Source organism: Eumetopias jubatus, unplaced genomic scaffold (assembly GCF_037043125.1).
Source record: "Eumetopias jubatus isolate StellerSeaLion01/CBP00866 unplaced genomic scaffold, mEumJub1_p1.0 scaffold_11, whole genome shotgun sequence".
Lineage (NCBI taxonomy): Eukaryota > Metazoa > Chordata > Mammalia > Carnivora > Otariidae > Eumetopias > Eumetopias jubatus.
Genome location: NW_028274817.1, coordinates 68,930,517 through 68,945,528, shown reverse-complemented (window position 1 = coordinate 68,945,528; position 15,012 = coordinate 68,930,517).

The following is a 15,012-nucleotide window of genomic DNA, read 5'->3' as shown; positions in this document are numbered from 1 at the left end:
CCTCAGCCCCATCCCTCACCGTCATATCACCATGTTGATTTCCCTCATAGCACTTCTACCAAAGCCAGCCATACATCAGTTATTTATGCCTTTAGTTATTGTCTGTCTCCTCTGACTCGCCTGTCAGCTGCTTCCGTCTGCCCTGTCCACCTCTCTATCTCCCAGGGTCCGGCCCAGGGCCTTGATACAACAGGCCCAGTGAAATCTAATGAGCAAGTGAATGACTAAGGCGTGTAGGGTCTGGAAGGTAGTGAAGCACAGCTCATGTCGATCCCCTTCTTCTGCCCTCCTTGCATCAGCTAGCTGTAAGACCTGCGGCCTCCTGCAATGGGTGCATAATCTCTTGGGGTACCAGACGGCAATATTAGAATTCCTGATGACCTTGCTTGTTGTCACGTATTTCTTTGTGTTTTAGCACTTATAGCATCGATGAGCACAGCATTACATGTATGTCGTTTACACAGAAGTAGACACCTGTTGGGGTATAGGTTCAAATATATTTGGAAGCAAACTGGCCAGCTCTTGGCAGCCTGTGGGCCACAGATGGGTTAGGCTGGGCCAGCATAGAGGTTTCCCCAATTGGAGGATGAATGCCTTGGGGGCCCCCGGGAGGAGTGCATCATGCACGCTCCAGTTTGCTTCCCCCAGCCTACTTCACAAATGTCCCCACCTTCCTGACCTTCAGAGGCATGTGTATTTCCAACCCTTGCCTACGGTTTCCTTTGAAAGTCGCTTAGAGACCCTTCTACTCTGAACCGGGGTGCTCATCTCCCCCCAGGGGCAAGTATAGCAAGACAAACCGAGGCCTGGGAGCCCCCTGAAGGCAGCCGCTGGAGTCTCTCATTCGTGTGTCCTCTGTGACCAGAACAGCACCTAGAACAGGATGGGTGTTCAAGTTGTTTGAGAAGAGATTGTTGACTAATGTCAACGCATAGGATAGCCCTTTGAGTGTCTGAGGCAAGAGGACCCTCAAGGAGCAATTAGGCCCATGTATTTTACTGCCCAGGTGGAAACAAAAAGGGGCTCAGAGAGGCCCAGGGCCTGCCCAAGGTCATGAAGCATCCAACCCACACTCTCCCCTGTGCTGGCCTGTCTGCTTATCCTCTGGGATGTATGCTTGTTTATGATCCAAGTCTTGGCTGGTTCCACCCCCTTGGCCTTGGCCCGCTACTCATCAACACAGGCTCTCAGAAAGCGCTCTGGCTTTCTTACTGGGACAGGGGCCAAAGCAGAAAACATGCCTCAGATCACAATTCTAGAGCCTACTGCCCTCCCTGAACCCACTTTCTGTACACCTGCACCCCCCTTCCTTGGCTGTCAGTGGCATCAACACCCTTCCAGTGGGTCTTTGGGCCCACATTACAAAGTGTGCAACTCACCTTGAGTGAGGGCCTGCTATGTGTCAGGTTTTTTTAAATAAAATTTTATAGGAAATTCACACACACACACACACACACACACACACACAATAGAGCACACATCAAAAAGTGCACAGGGGCGCCTAGGTAGCTCAGTCAGTTAAGCGTCTCCCTTCAGCTCAGGTCATGATCTCAGGGTCCTGCGATGGAGCCCTGCACTGGGCTCCCTGCTCAGCGGGAAGCCTGCTTCTCCCTCTGCCCTCCCCACCCCCCCCCCCGCTTGTGCTCATGCTCTCTCTCTCTCTCGAATAAATATATAAAATCTTTTTTTAAAAAAGTGCACACATCAGTGAATGATCCTAAAATGAACACAGCCGTGTACCCATGACCCAGGTCAAGAAGTTGAACCTGACCGGGACCACAGAAGTGCTCCTCAAAGCGCTTTTTAGCCATCATTGCAGATCTCCTCACCACAGCCCCCAAGGAAGGGATAAGTAATTCAATCCGCTTTACAGATACCAAATTATTTTTCTTGAACTCATTTAATTCAGTCTTGAATACTCAAGAAATTACACTAGTTTTTTCCTCCAATTATTATTGGAGTCTAGTATGCATTAGAATACATACATGACTATTAGATTTAAAAAGATCATCTGGGTATATGTGAAATTGTCGTACCACTATTTCATGTACCACTAGCAAAACGTAGACCACACTTCAGGGAACATCGTGTTGTACTGTGGGAATAAACACAGGGGGACAGCTGTTTACAGCTGGGAAGATCTGAAAAAGGCTTGAAGCAGGACGGGAGGTGTAGGGCAATGGCCCTACCAGTCCCAAAAAGGATGTGGCCATGGGGAGGTAAGTGTGCTCCTGGCTGCCAGGCTAAGAGAAAGCTTCATGGAGGAGGAGGCTGGGTCTTGAGAGATGAGTACGGCTTTGCTCAAGCAGAGACGGAGGTGGAAGAGAACTATTCCAAGCAGATGGAATAGAAGACAGAGAGCACTTTGGGGGGCTTGGGAGAGAAGTTGGTAATTCAGGCTTGAGGGGGCCTGGAGAGTGTCTCCAGGATGGGGCGCTGAGTGAACTGCCAAGCACCGGCTTCTGGTAGGCCAGGACCCGCTGGAGCCAGAGTTGGGGTCTTGTATTCGAACTCACTTCTCCTTCTGGAACTCGTACCCAGAGCTTCGCCGTACCAGGATAGAGTGTGTGCAGATCACGGCAGACAGGGCCAGCAGAGCGAGGAAGAGCCGGACTTGGAGTCAGCCTCACGTGGGTTCTCGCCCCGACCATGCCACTTACCAGCACCACCTCCTTCCCTAAGCTCCATTTTCTGCTCCGCGGAATGGGGACTGATCACCGGCCCCTCACAGGTGGTTGTGAGAAGTGAGAGCATGACTAAAGTGACAAACTGGCCCTCTTCCCAGCTCTTGGGTTCCATCCGGGGGAAAGTCTGGAGATGGTACCCCCCGCCTCGTTCCCTCCCTCCCCCGCCCCCCTCCCTCTGTCCTCCAGCCCTGTGTACAGGTGACAGCAATGAGCTTTAAACTCCTTCACTTTAGGGAGACGGACCTCAGAGTTGCTGATTTCGGGCCTCAGACTTCTCTGTCCCCTCTCCTGGTGTGTCTAAAGGCACCAAGTCGGGTGAGGAGCCTGGTCCTCTTTCCTGGAGAGACACAGCTGCTTCTGGTCTGGCTTGGCTTGCACATGTGCTGGAAAGATGCCCCTTCCCCACCCCCAAAATCCAGGTGAAGACACCACAGGGGACCTAGCCCCCTCCTAAAGCCATTATGGCACCCGCCACCCCCCCGACCTAAGCACAGTGCTCAGCACCAAGGATAGCTGAGTTCCTAGCCCCTTTCCACAGGCGGTGATCTTGCGGCCACCCGCACCACACACAGCCCGAATGCCCACCCTCATAAGTCAGAAGGGTGAGAATATTTTGAGAAGACTCTTGAGTTGCTGGGGGCGGGAGGACCAAGCTTTGGAGGGGTAGTCAGGGAGCAAAGGGAAGGTAGGAGGGGAGGTCTGCGTGGGCAGGGTAGCGTGGCCCATACTGACTGGTCAGCAAACACTAACTGAGACATCCTCTGTGCCAGGCCCGGCATAGCCCACACTCGGGGGCCCCAACTCTGACACAGCCCTCCAGCAACTCACAAGCTGCCAAGAGCAGAGAAGGGTCAGGAGCCCGTGGAAGATTTCTAACAATTCCGGGACTTCTGTGTTTAGGGACAAGTTGAGTGACTCAGGCAGCGCAGGCTGAAGGTACTCAAGAGTGAGCCCTGCAGACTGGGAATGGATGGGGAGAAGGAAGGCTTTAATGGGGTGGTGGGGTTAGAGCTGAAACTGGAGGGGCTGGAGGATTTGGGAACAGGGAGAGACAGAAGGGGATGAGAAGCACTTTTTCTTTTTTTTGTAAGATTTATTTATTTTGGGCGCCTGGGTGGCTCAGTTGGTTAAGCGACTGCCTTCAGCTCAGGTCATGATCCTGGAGTTGCAGGATCGAGTCCCGCATCGGGCTCCCTGCTCGGTGGGAAGTCTCCCTCTCCCTCTGCTGCTCCCACTGCTCATACTTTCTCTCTCTCTGTGTAATAAACAAATAAAATCTTATTTATTTATTTTAGAGAGAGCAGTGGGGAGGAGCAGAGGGAGAGGGAGTCTTAAGCAGACTCCGCACTGAGCCCAGAGCCCGACGTGGGGCTTGATCTCACGACCCTGTGATCGTGACCTGAGCCGACACCAAGAGTCCGATTTAACAGATCGCACCACCCAGGCGCCCCGAGAAGCACTTTTTAGCTAGTGCCGACTATATGCTTCATGCCCCTTTGCTAATGGAAGTCTCAAGCGAGAGGTTTTCATCCCCCGTTATACAGATGAGGAAAATCGAGGCCGGGGAGGTTAAGAGACTTTGCAGGGCCACACCGATGGAAATGGTGGGGTGAGGATTTGAATCCAGGTTGCTCTGACTACAAAGCCTTTCCCGGGTTGCTTTACCCATTGGGCGATAAGTCACAAGGACGAAGTAGAGAATAGAATGTGTAGCCCAGAAATTGAATGGGCAGAGAGGTTTATTTATTTATTTTTTAAAGATTTTATTTATTTATTTGACAGAGAGAGAGATAGCGAGAGCAGGAACACAAGCAGGGGGAGCGGGAGAGGGAGAAGCAGGCTCCCCGCAGAGCAGGGAGCCCGACGCGGGACTCAATCCCAGGACCCTGGGATCACGACCTGAGCCGAAGGCAGACGCTTAACGACTGAGCCACCCAGGCGCCCTGGGCAGAGAGGTTTATTTCAGGAAACAGAGAAGCACGGACCAACACTTTATTTATTTTTAAAGATTTTATTTATTTATGTATTTATTTATTTATCAGAGAGAGAGAGAGAGAGAGAGAGAGAGAGCGCCCGCACAAGTAGGGGGAGGGGCAGAGGCAGAGGGAGAAGCCGGCTCCCCGCCAAGCAGGGAGCCTGACGACGCGGGTCTCCATCCCAGGACCCTGGGATCATGAGCTGAGCCGAAGGCAGACGCTTAACCCGCTGAGCCACCCAGGCGTCCCCGGACTTGACACTCTAGACAGCAGGTCCCTGGGAGGGTGCAAGCAATGGAGTGATAGGATTTGGGTTACATTTGTAAACGCTCCCTCTGGCTGCTGTGTGAAGAATAGATTAGAGGATCTAGGGGTGCGGGCAGGGAGCCCAGTGAAGAGGGTGTTCACGGCAGTGGTCCAGGGGAGAGGTAATGGTAGCTGGGGCCAGGATGAGGGAAGTGAAGGTGATACTGCAAAGTGCTTGGATGCGAGACAGTTCTGAGGAACAACATACAGGACTCTGTAAGTGGATGGGAAGGGAGATGAAAGTGTTAACGATGCCTAAAAACCTTCCCCATCCAGCTGAGGTGATAGAGGGGGAGACAGTAGAGAAAGTACCAAACTTGGAGATAGCGGCCCAAATCCTGTCTACCCCATGTACTAGTCGGGTTCATTTAGTCAAGAAGGAGTGGGGACGCCTGGGTGGCTCAGTGGGTTGAGCATCTGCCTTTGGCCCAGGTCGTGATTCCCAGGGTCCTGAAATCGAGTCCCGTGTCGGGCTCCCTGCTCAGTGGGGAGCCTGCTTCTCCCTCTCCCTTTGCCCCTCCCCCTGTTCATGTTCTCTCTCTCTCAAATAAATAAATAAAATCTTTAAAAGAAAAAGGAGTGTGTGACCCACCCCCCACCCCCAGCGGTGAACAGAGCAGGGAGGCCCAATGAGAAAAGATGTGAAAGCATCTGTGACTGGTTGTGGCCACAGGGACACTGGTGACTGGGCAAGGGAAGCTCTGGGGGGTGGGAGTGGGAGTGTGAGAAGGGTCTGGGGCTTCCCTGGGGCTAACAGAAAGAGGTGAAGACCTGGGACCCGGGTGTAGACTCTTTATGAGAAGCTCAGACGAGAAGAGGAGAGAGAGGAATGATGGGACAGAGGGGAGGCAGGGAGAAAGGACAAGTTCTGTGTCCGCTGTTCTCTTTTGTTGGGTTTTGTCCTCTGGGAGTGACTTGAGCACATGTCGAGGCCCAGTGGAAGAAGCCAGTGGGGACCTTGGCCAAGCTGCCTCCCCCTTCTTAGCCTCCACTTAGGTACCTGTAAAGCGGATCGAACGAAGACTATCTACCTCACAGGGCTGCGTGGGAAGATCTACAATGATGGCTAAAAAGCTCTTCGAGGAGCGCTTCTGTGGTCCTGGTCAGACTCAACTTCTTGACCTGGGGAGCGGGTACACGGGTGTGTTCAGCTTACGATCATTCACTCGGTCCTCGGCCCCACCCTCCATCCCCTTACTCTTCAGACGCTCCTGTGTGAGCTTCCTTGGCTGATCCCTGGGAATATAATCTGGGGTCCCAAGTGCACAGTGCAATCGAGTTCAAATCTGGTTTGACTCCCAGCGTGTCCTATGCCTTTTAGAACCATCTCCAGATCTCATGGTTCTGTCTCCTCCAGCCCCACTTCAGGCCACGTTTATAACCTTGAACCTACCAAGACTCACATCCAGGACCCACCACCAGTAGATAAGGGGTCAGGGACCAGATGTCCCCCAAACTTGCCTTCAAGGTTTTTGCCACCACGTTCATAAACCTTTCATGATTTTTACTATATTCATACATTCATTTTTCCCAAGATGCTTCCCTCTTGGCCTTTTACACTTGCTCTGGGACCTCTATTTGCCAAGCCCTCTTTTCTGGCCCCTGGAGGGGGGGGTCTCCTTGGAAGCCCCCTGCCACATTCCACAGGAGACCCCCCCCTCCGGGGGCCAGAAAAGAGGGCTTGGCAAATAGAGGTCCCGGAGCAAGCGTAAAAGGCCAAGAGGGAAGCAAAGATCATACCATGCCATGACTTTTCTGTATAATTGTGTCTCTCCCACGAGGCTGGGGAGCCTCGAAGGCAGCGTCTGCCTCCCTCTGTCGCCTCAGTGTGGCACAGAGGTGAGGCTTAGGTGATGTGCATGGAATTGTTGAAGAAAACTGAGGAGACCCTTGACCGTTGGGGCCCTGGCAGGAGAGGTCCCTAGTGGGGGTAATGTTCCAAATGTTTAGCAGTGTGCCCTTTCTCTCTCTGGGTCTGGCCAACTCTTCTTCATCCTTCATGACCCCGTCCAAGGATCACCGCCTCTGGGAGGGTGTCCTCCAACTCTTCCAGACTGAAGAAGTTTCTCTTTGGTGCTCCCACAACATGTGGATCCTTGCCCTGGTATAGTGGTCACCCCGTTGTACTGTTGTGCTCTGTGGATGTGTCCGTCTCCCCTCCTAGGTGGTGACTTACTACATCTGTGTCCCCAACACCTAGCAGAATGCCTGCCCGGCCAGAGTAGATCCCCGAGAACTATTGAAAGAACGGCGGTGATCGGGTGGGTGAGTGGGTGGGTGGATGGACGGACGGATGGATCCCACTTTAGACCTCTTGCCCCCAAGTCAGAAGGCTCTGCTGTCTGGGTGGCACGGTGCTCCAGGTCGGCCAGGCGGAGGTGCTAGCCAGCCCCGTCCCCATGGTGCTCTGTGGCCGTGACTTTGACAGACAGGTCCCCCGTCTCAGTGGGCAGGAGTCTGACAACATCAGGTTGGACGGTACCACAACCCCACCAAGCCGCCAGGCTGTTAGGGCTGGAACGAGCTGCTGAGCCACCACAAGCTGCCCCGTGTCACTTATCCCACAGGGTTGCAGCACTTGCAGTGAGCAGCTGCATGCGCGTGGGGAGGAGGTGGGAGAGAGAGAGAGAGAGAGAGAGAGAGAGAGAGAGAGAGAGAGAGTGCGGGAATTACAGTGGGACTCATGGAAGGAGCCCTCTTATTGGCTGCCGAGGGTCCCAGTTCCAGGCGCTGAATCCCGGGGGCTGCCAGCTCAGCCCTGCCCCTGCGAAGGCAAAGCGGGCAGGGGAGGGGAGAGCGGAGCGAGGCTTCAGGCGTGTCTGCCAAGGCGGCAGGTCCGCCCCGGTGGCCACACTGGCCACGCGGGAGGCATCTGGCTGTGTTCGCTCCAAGCCCACAGGCCGGCCGCCTGGCGCTGCCAGAATTTCCCCAGGTCTCTGCCAGGGCTGGAGCCCGGAGTCCGGTGTCCGCTGTCCCTTACAGACCTGGGTCCATCCCCCAGTGGAGCAGGGAGCTGTATCACTTAGAATTCCTGGGGAGCACATTCCGTCGCCGGTCCCTGTCACACTCCCGGATTAGGCTCTGTTATTGGCCCCTCGCTCCCGCAAGCGTCTGCAGACGGAGCGGAGCCCGAGCGGCCGCAGCAATGACGGCGCTGAGCGCAGAGGCAGCTGGGCGGGCGAGTGGGGGCCCCGAGGCTGCCGGTGCAGGCCCCGGCTGCAGAGGCAGATGAGGCGGGGCGGGGGGGGGAGGGTGGGTTGTGGGCTGCCGGCAGCGCTCGCTGCGGGTCCCCTGGAGCCTGGGCTGCTCCACCTGAGTAGAGCCCTAAGCAAGGGGGAGGGGGACGGAGAGAGAGACAGAGGAAGGGGGGAGGAGGGAGGGAGGGAGAGAGGGAGAGAGAGAGAGAGAGAGAGAGAGAGGCTGAGAGAAGCTCCTAGCAGGCTCTAGTCCAAGTGAGAGGGTCAGGTCTGGACAATTGTGTGCCAGGGGCACAAGTGGGATTCGGATGAGCCATGTGTGTGAGAAGCGAAGCCGAGGTGATGTAAGCACCTGGGGAGGAGCGCAAGCAGAGGAGGAAGAGGAGGAGGAGGGGGAGGAGGAGGAGGAAAAGGAGGAGGAGGAGGAAAAGGAGGAGGAGGAGGAGGAGGAGGAGGAGGAGGAGGCGGGCGGCAGCCACGGGGCAGCTGCCAGTCCAGAACAGAATGATGGGCAACTCTCACCACAAGCAACCGAGGAGTAAGAGCCAAAGCAGGATGCATTCAGCAACAGGTACTCTCTTCCCTTCCCTCCTTTTTCTGGGGCCCCTCCAGCCAGGGCCTCCCCAGCTGCAGCCGCGCGGGGCCCCTGACCCTTGGCGTGACTTGCAGGGGCTGGCAGGGGGCGGGGAGAGAGCCCGAGGGAGCTGCGGGCGAACTCCCAGCTCCGCTGCTCCCGCGCCAGCCTGAATTGCATAAGTCAGAGCTCCCGGAGGTGGCAGGGGCTAGCCTCCTCGCCAGAAACACCATGTAGCCTCTGGAGGGTGGCTGGACCGTCTGGGAAGTGAGCAACGCGCCTTGGACTGAAGTTTATTGCTAGGACGGTGCTTTCTGTCTGGATCCAGGAGGCAGAGACCTGGAACCATGCATGGCTTATCCTTTACGAGACTCCTTTGTTATTCGAACCTTCATCTCCCCCCAGCGGCACCCCCCCCAACCTCGCACTGTACACCTCCACCTCTCCTGGTTCTACCTCATATGCTGCATGCATGGAATGAGCCAGACAAATCTGTTTCTTGCTGTGTAATGCCCTGCCCCCACCTCCTGCCCCAGCCCCGGAGCGGAGCTCTCCTCACTGCATGGGTGAGAAGAGCATGTGCCAGCCTTGAGCTTGGTGCCCTCCTGCCCTGGGCGTACCCTGCATCATCACTTGGCCTCCTCCAGACGTGGACTTGAGGGTGCTGGCATAGTTCCCCCCAACAGCCTCTTCCTGGATGCTGACAGGATGGAAAGCAGGGAGACAGAATCTGGAGACAACTTTTCCTAGCTTGCCTTCCCAAGCCGAGCAAAGAGCAATGTGGATGAAACTTCTCTCGTCCCGTTCACCCCGCACCAACTCTTTCCCCTCCTGCCCGATCCTTGGCCACGTGGGAAGCACCTTCCACTGCCGCCTCAGGTCAGGCCACATCCATGAGGACCAGGGGTCCCCTCCCTGCGCTCCTCCCTCCATCTTGCTAGTGCCCCCCACCCCGTCTCCCTACTCAGCGGCCCTCCCCACAGAAGAAGCCCATGGTTTTCTCTGTACCCATTTGGGAGGCCCATGTCTACCGTTCTGGCCAGCGGGAAGGAAAGGAAAGTTTTTGCCAAGTTTAACTCAAGTTTACCGTAAGAAAGCAACACACAGATTGGGGGCTTGCCAAAAGCCTGCCATGCTCAGGACCAGAGGGCTGCCTCTGCCCTTTCCTGGGAACTTGGCCAGCCGAGTGGTTATGGGGAGTTGTCCAGGGCCAGCCAGTTCTAGGGGCGGTCCTGGAACGGGGGTCTCGCAGAGTGTTGGTGCAAGGGAAGCTACTGGAAAGCAACTTGGAATGTGCTGCAGGCAGGGTAACTGCCCCTGGGGTCCACCTGTCGGAGCTGGGCCTGATTTGACCTCCTAGGTGGGCTTAATTTGGGCCCCTTTGGGGCACTGAGCCAGCAGCAAAGGTTCTGGGCATTGAAGTTTCTTTGGAATCTTCTGGGGACGTACTCTTCTGAGGCCACCATTGGGTGGATGGCCCAGCCATCACCTCATAGCGTCCTGCTTCCCTGGCACAGAGCTGGAGGCTCAGGCCCCACGGGTGTTACATGGAGATACTCGGCTGCCCAGTACGGGAGCTTGAGGATCACTTTCCACATAAGTGCTGGTGCTACAGCTTGGGACACTCACTGGCTGCTATTTCATTTCTTAGAAATTGCTCTGCCTCTTCAATGTCAGTTCCCATCCAGGGTCATCCTGGAAGCAGTAGCTGCTGGACCAGCTTCTGGAGGCATGAGGAGGTAGCCTCTGGACTACTTCTCCCTCCCCACTTCACCTCCTGGCCCTCGCCTTTCCCCAGCACTGCGCCTGCTCACTCACCATCCCTAGGCAGTCCCCGAAGCCTTGGTGGAACGTTCAGTCCCGCTGAGCTAACTAGAGAAAGAACCGGTTAGCCTCTCGGCCCCAGGCTGCCCACTGACTGGTCAAGGAGAGGAGATAGACACAGGAAACAGCCGAATGGTCTAAGGGAGGAGGTGAGGCCCAACCACAGGAGGTAGGTCTGTCCTGAGGTCGCCAGGAAGAGCCTCAGGGAGGAAGAAAGCCCCTCTTGCATTGCCCACCCTCAGATGCAAATATCCCTCCTTCTTCAGAGCTCCAAATGGGGCTTGCATCTTCTCTCACGCTATGCCTCTCCCCTGGCAGGTAAAGCCACACCAGGAGGCCACCTCCAGAGGCTTAGCCTCCACATCTCTAGCCCCTGCTCAAACCAACAGTCAACTGCTCCATCTCCACCTGAATGTCCCACAAAGATGTCACTGTCAGCTAAGCACCTCTTGTACTCCCCTCCACCCCGGCAAAGAAGCTCCCCCTTCTCTCGTCCATTTTCTCTTGGTGACACCACCATCTCTCCAGGAACCCAAACTCGAAACTAGAGTCATCGTCTGCTCTTCTCTCTCCCTCCCCTCACAATTAAAAATTTCACTCATCCATCGGTCCATCCATCTGTCCGTCCATCCATCTGTCCATCCGTCCATCCATCCGTTCATTCAACTAATATTTATTGTTGAGTCTTCCTCTGAGACCTGGCAGCCCCTCCTTTTATCCCACTGTCGGTGTGAGTCCAGGCCTTTGTTACCTCTGGCCTGTTCCAGAACTGGGCTCCCGGCCTCCACCTTTGCCCTTCTCCTGGCCACGCCTAGTGCAGCCCGCCACCAGAGTGATTCGACCCTGCACTCTCGTGCTGTGAGCCCAAGCCTTGCTAATTTGGGGCAGGGAGATCCGGATTGCTCCCAATGTGTGGCCCCACTTGTCCCAGGTGGCCCAGGGGATCATTTGTAGATGATCCAGAGAAAACCTTTTTTTTTTTTTTTTTTTTAACCTTTCAGAGTTCTGTATGTATTTTGGTGTGTATCAGAAAGAAAATATTACTAGCAAATCCAACCCATGGTTTCTCATATATTTTTTATTAGGGCAAGATTAAGTGTTTTAAAATGAGTCTTTTAAAATAAAATAGTTAAGTAAATAATATTACAGGTGGTGCATGGAAATGGAAAAAGTTGAAAATGTGAGACACGATTGCCTTAGGTTTGGGAAGCAGCAGTTTCTAGGGTAAAGTATATGTTCCCTCGCACGCCGTGGAGACTTTCCATGATTGGACCCACCTACTTCTCCAGCCTCACCTCCTGTTACGTCCTTTTGAACTTGATGATCAAGTTCATCTTGAACGACTTGTGGTTTTCCAAATACACCATGCCCATTCAGCACTTCCACACTTCCACAAATGTGCTTTCTTTTGCCTGGAATGCCCCCCTCTAGCCCCCCATCTTCTCTTGGCAATTTCCTATTCACCCTTCAAAGCCCTGACTGGGTGTCTCCTCTTCTCTGAAGCCTTCCCTGACTGATCTCCTTCCTCCATACAAAATATATTAATGGAGTTCATCCTTCCAACCCCTGTGCTAATTTGGTACTTTGTATGTAATTTTTTGATTGCTGACAATGTCTTTTCAAAGTGCTTTTCATCTGGCTTTTTTTTTTTTTTAACAAAGAGTTTCGTTTTTAAGAGCAGTTAAGTTCACAAAATTGAGGAGAAGGCATAGAGATTTCCTATATACCCCCCGGCCCCCTCCAGACTGCCTCCCGCATGATCAACATCCCCCACCAGAGTGGGACATTTGTTACAACTGATAAACCTATATTGACGCATCCTTATCACCCAGAGTCTGTAGTTCACATTACAGTTCATTCTTGGGGTTGCGTATTCTATGGGTTTGGGCAAGTGTGTGATGACATGCACCCATCACTATGGTATCATGCAGAGTATTTTGACCACCCTAAATGTCTCCTGTGATCGAGGTATATTCATCCTTCCCCCACCCACCCCCAACCTCCAGCAACCACTGGTCTTTTTACTGTCTCCCTGGTTTTGCTTTTCCCACAATGTCATATAGTTGGAATCATACAGTATGTAGCCTTTCAGATTGGCTTCTTTGACATTTTTATGGTTGTTGTGACGTGCTTATCTCCCCTAGTAAAATGTGAGCTTTTCGAAGGCGACGGCTAAAACTTGTTTACCAGAGGGTGGGAAAAAGCCGTTGACCAGGCCTTGGAAGGCTTGCATTCTGATCTCTCTTGCCTGGGAACCAGCAGGGTGATGTTAGGCAATTCATTCACCTCTGCTTACCTTCATCCTTCGGCTAAAAAAAGCTATTAATTCGGGGCGCCTGGGTGGCTCAGTCAGTTAAGCATCCAACTCTTGATTTCGGCTCAGGTCATGATCTCAGGGTCGTGAGATCGAGCCCCACTTTGGGGCTCCACCCTGAGCGTGGAGCCTGCTTGAGATTCTCCCTCTCCCTCTGCCCCTCCCCCCTGCTCACGCACTCTCTCTCCCTCTCTCTCTCTCTCTCTCTCAAATAAATAAATAAATCTTTAAAAAAAGCTATTAATCCCTAAAGGAGATCCTTAACACACACAAGCCCCCCCACCCCCCCCCCACCAAGGGTGGTTGGGAAGAAGTGGTGTGAGATAACTAGAAAAACTTTGAGAAAGTTGAACTCGCTTCTCAAGTCAAAGAAGAGTGATTATGACTGCGGACGGGGGAACACTACGGGTCTTCCCTGAGAATGGAACCAGTCGTGAGCCCGGCCTGTTTGGGGGACCGTGGGGAGCCGCCGGGCTGAGCAATGCAGCTACAAAGTGGGTGGGGGTGCAGGTGGGGCTGGCACTGGGATGGCCCCAGAAGGTGGAAGGCATAGGTTCCTTTGACACTGGAAAACCTTGTCTGCCAAGCTCATGAGTGGGAATTGGTTTCCCACCAACTTTCACACCCCCCTTGTACCCCCCTGAATGAGCTGTAGCCCTGATGCCCTGTGAATCTGGATGGGGTGGGGGGAGATGTGTGCTAGTACCACCCTCACTACCCAGCATGTGCAGAGCTGTGCATATATGAACCATCTATTTGGACCCCTAGCCCACAAAGAAGGGCAAAGGAACCAAGAGCGCACACCTATGATATGTACGCCCGCACTTTCCATCCGCAACTTTACTTAACCCTCGGAATGCCCTCCAGGCAGGGATTGTGAATGCCATTTTACGGATGAGAAAACTGAGACTCGGGAGGAGAGCTGCCCCAGGGTCTGACGCCCAGGAAGTTGCAGAACCAGGACTGGAGCCCAGGGCCGTCTGACTGTCAAACTTGCCCCTGGCGCGCCACGCCATGGGCTTCTCGGCATCTTTGCAACTGTGGCGGGAGTCAGTAACCCTGGAGACCAGGTGTGGTGAAAGGAGGATTCTGTGGCTCTGTTCTGGTAGGGCGAGCCCATCTCTATAGCAACAGGGACTGCAGTTCCCAGCCCGGTAGAAGGCCCACCATATGTCTGGTTGATGGCACGCTTGTGTTGTCGGAATAATTAAACTCATTGGAGGCTCGTGTTGGGTCCAGAAACTGGAGCTGAGGCTTCCTGAGCTAGCAAGAAAGTGGGGTATTCTTGAGTGTAAGCCTAACCCGGGTGTTGAGAGGGGCTTCGGATGCAGGGAGAACTGGTATCACTGCTGCTCTTTGAGCCGCTCCCCCGCCTCAATCCAAGCGGCCAACCCTGTGCTGTGAGCAAGGTGAGCTGTGCTCCAAGATGAAAATGAGCCTGCCGTTCTATCCTCTGGGCCGAAGCAAAATGCAGAAGTCCTTTCGTTGCATTTGCGAGGCGTTTTCGTAGTTGACCCGGCCCTTTCCTATTCATAAGCTTCTAGAAGTCTCAAGATCCTTGATTTCGGTATGATGGGTGCTGAAGTGGCAGGGGTTTCTGAGGGAGTCAGGTGGCCCCAATCCCTCTGGGGACCTTCCTCCCAAAGACCCGTTTCCCGACCTGACTTAAGGAGTCCATTGGAAAGTGGTATGGGGGAAGTTGAAACTCTAGGGCACCAAATAAAATACTTCCTGGTGCTCCTCACCTCCCACAACGCTGAGACATGTTGGAGGTGGAGGCATGAGCCCTGGGGCTTGAGTCCAATCACAATAGTCACCCATTTCCTGGGCCAGAACTGGAAGGAAGCAAAAAGTGGGTATAAAAAGTACATTGGCCAACCTAAGGGCAAATAACAGGGAGATGGCTAAGTAAATCCGATGCATCCCACCTCACTGAAGTAGGATGGAGCCGTAAAGAGCTGATTCTGAGGACAGTTGGGCAACATGGACAACGCTTATAATAAGGATCCCATACAAAAGGCACAATACAGAATTGTATCTGTGCTGAGCTTTACGAACCCCTGTAAAAAGTATGTCTGCACACGAGCAAGGACTGGAAGGGAATTGTGGAAAAAGCAAACCTTGATTTATTGTG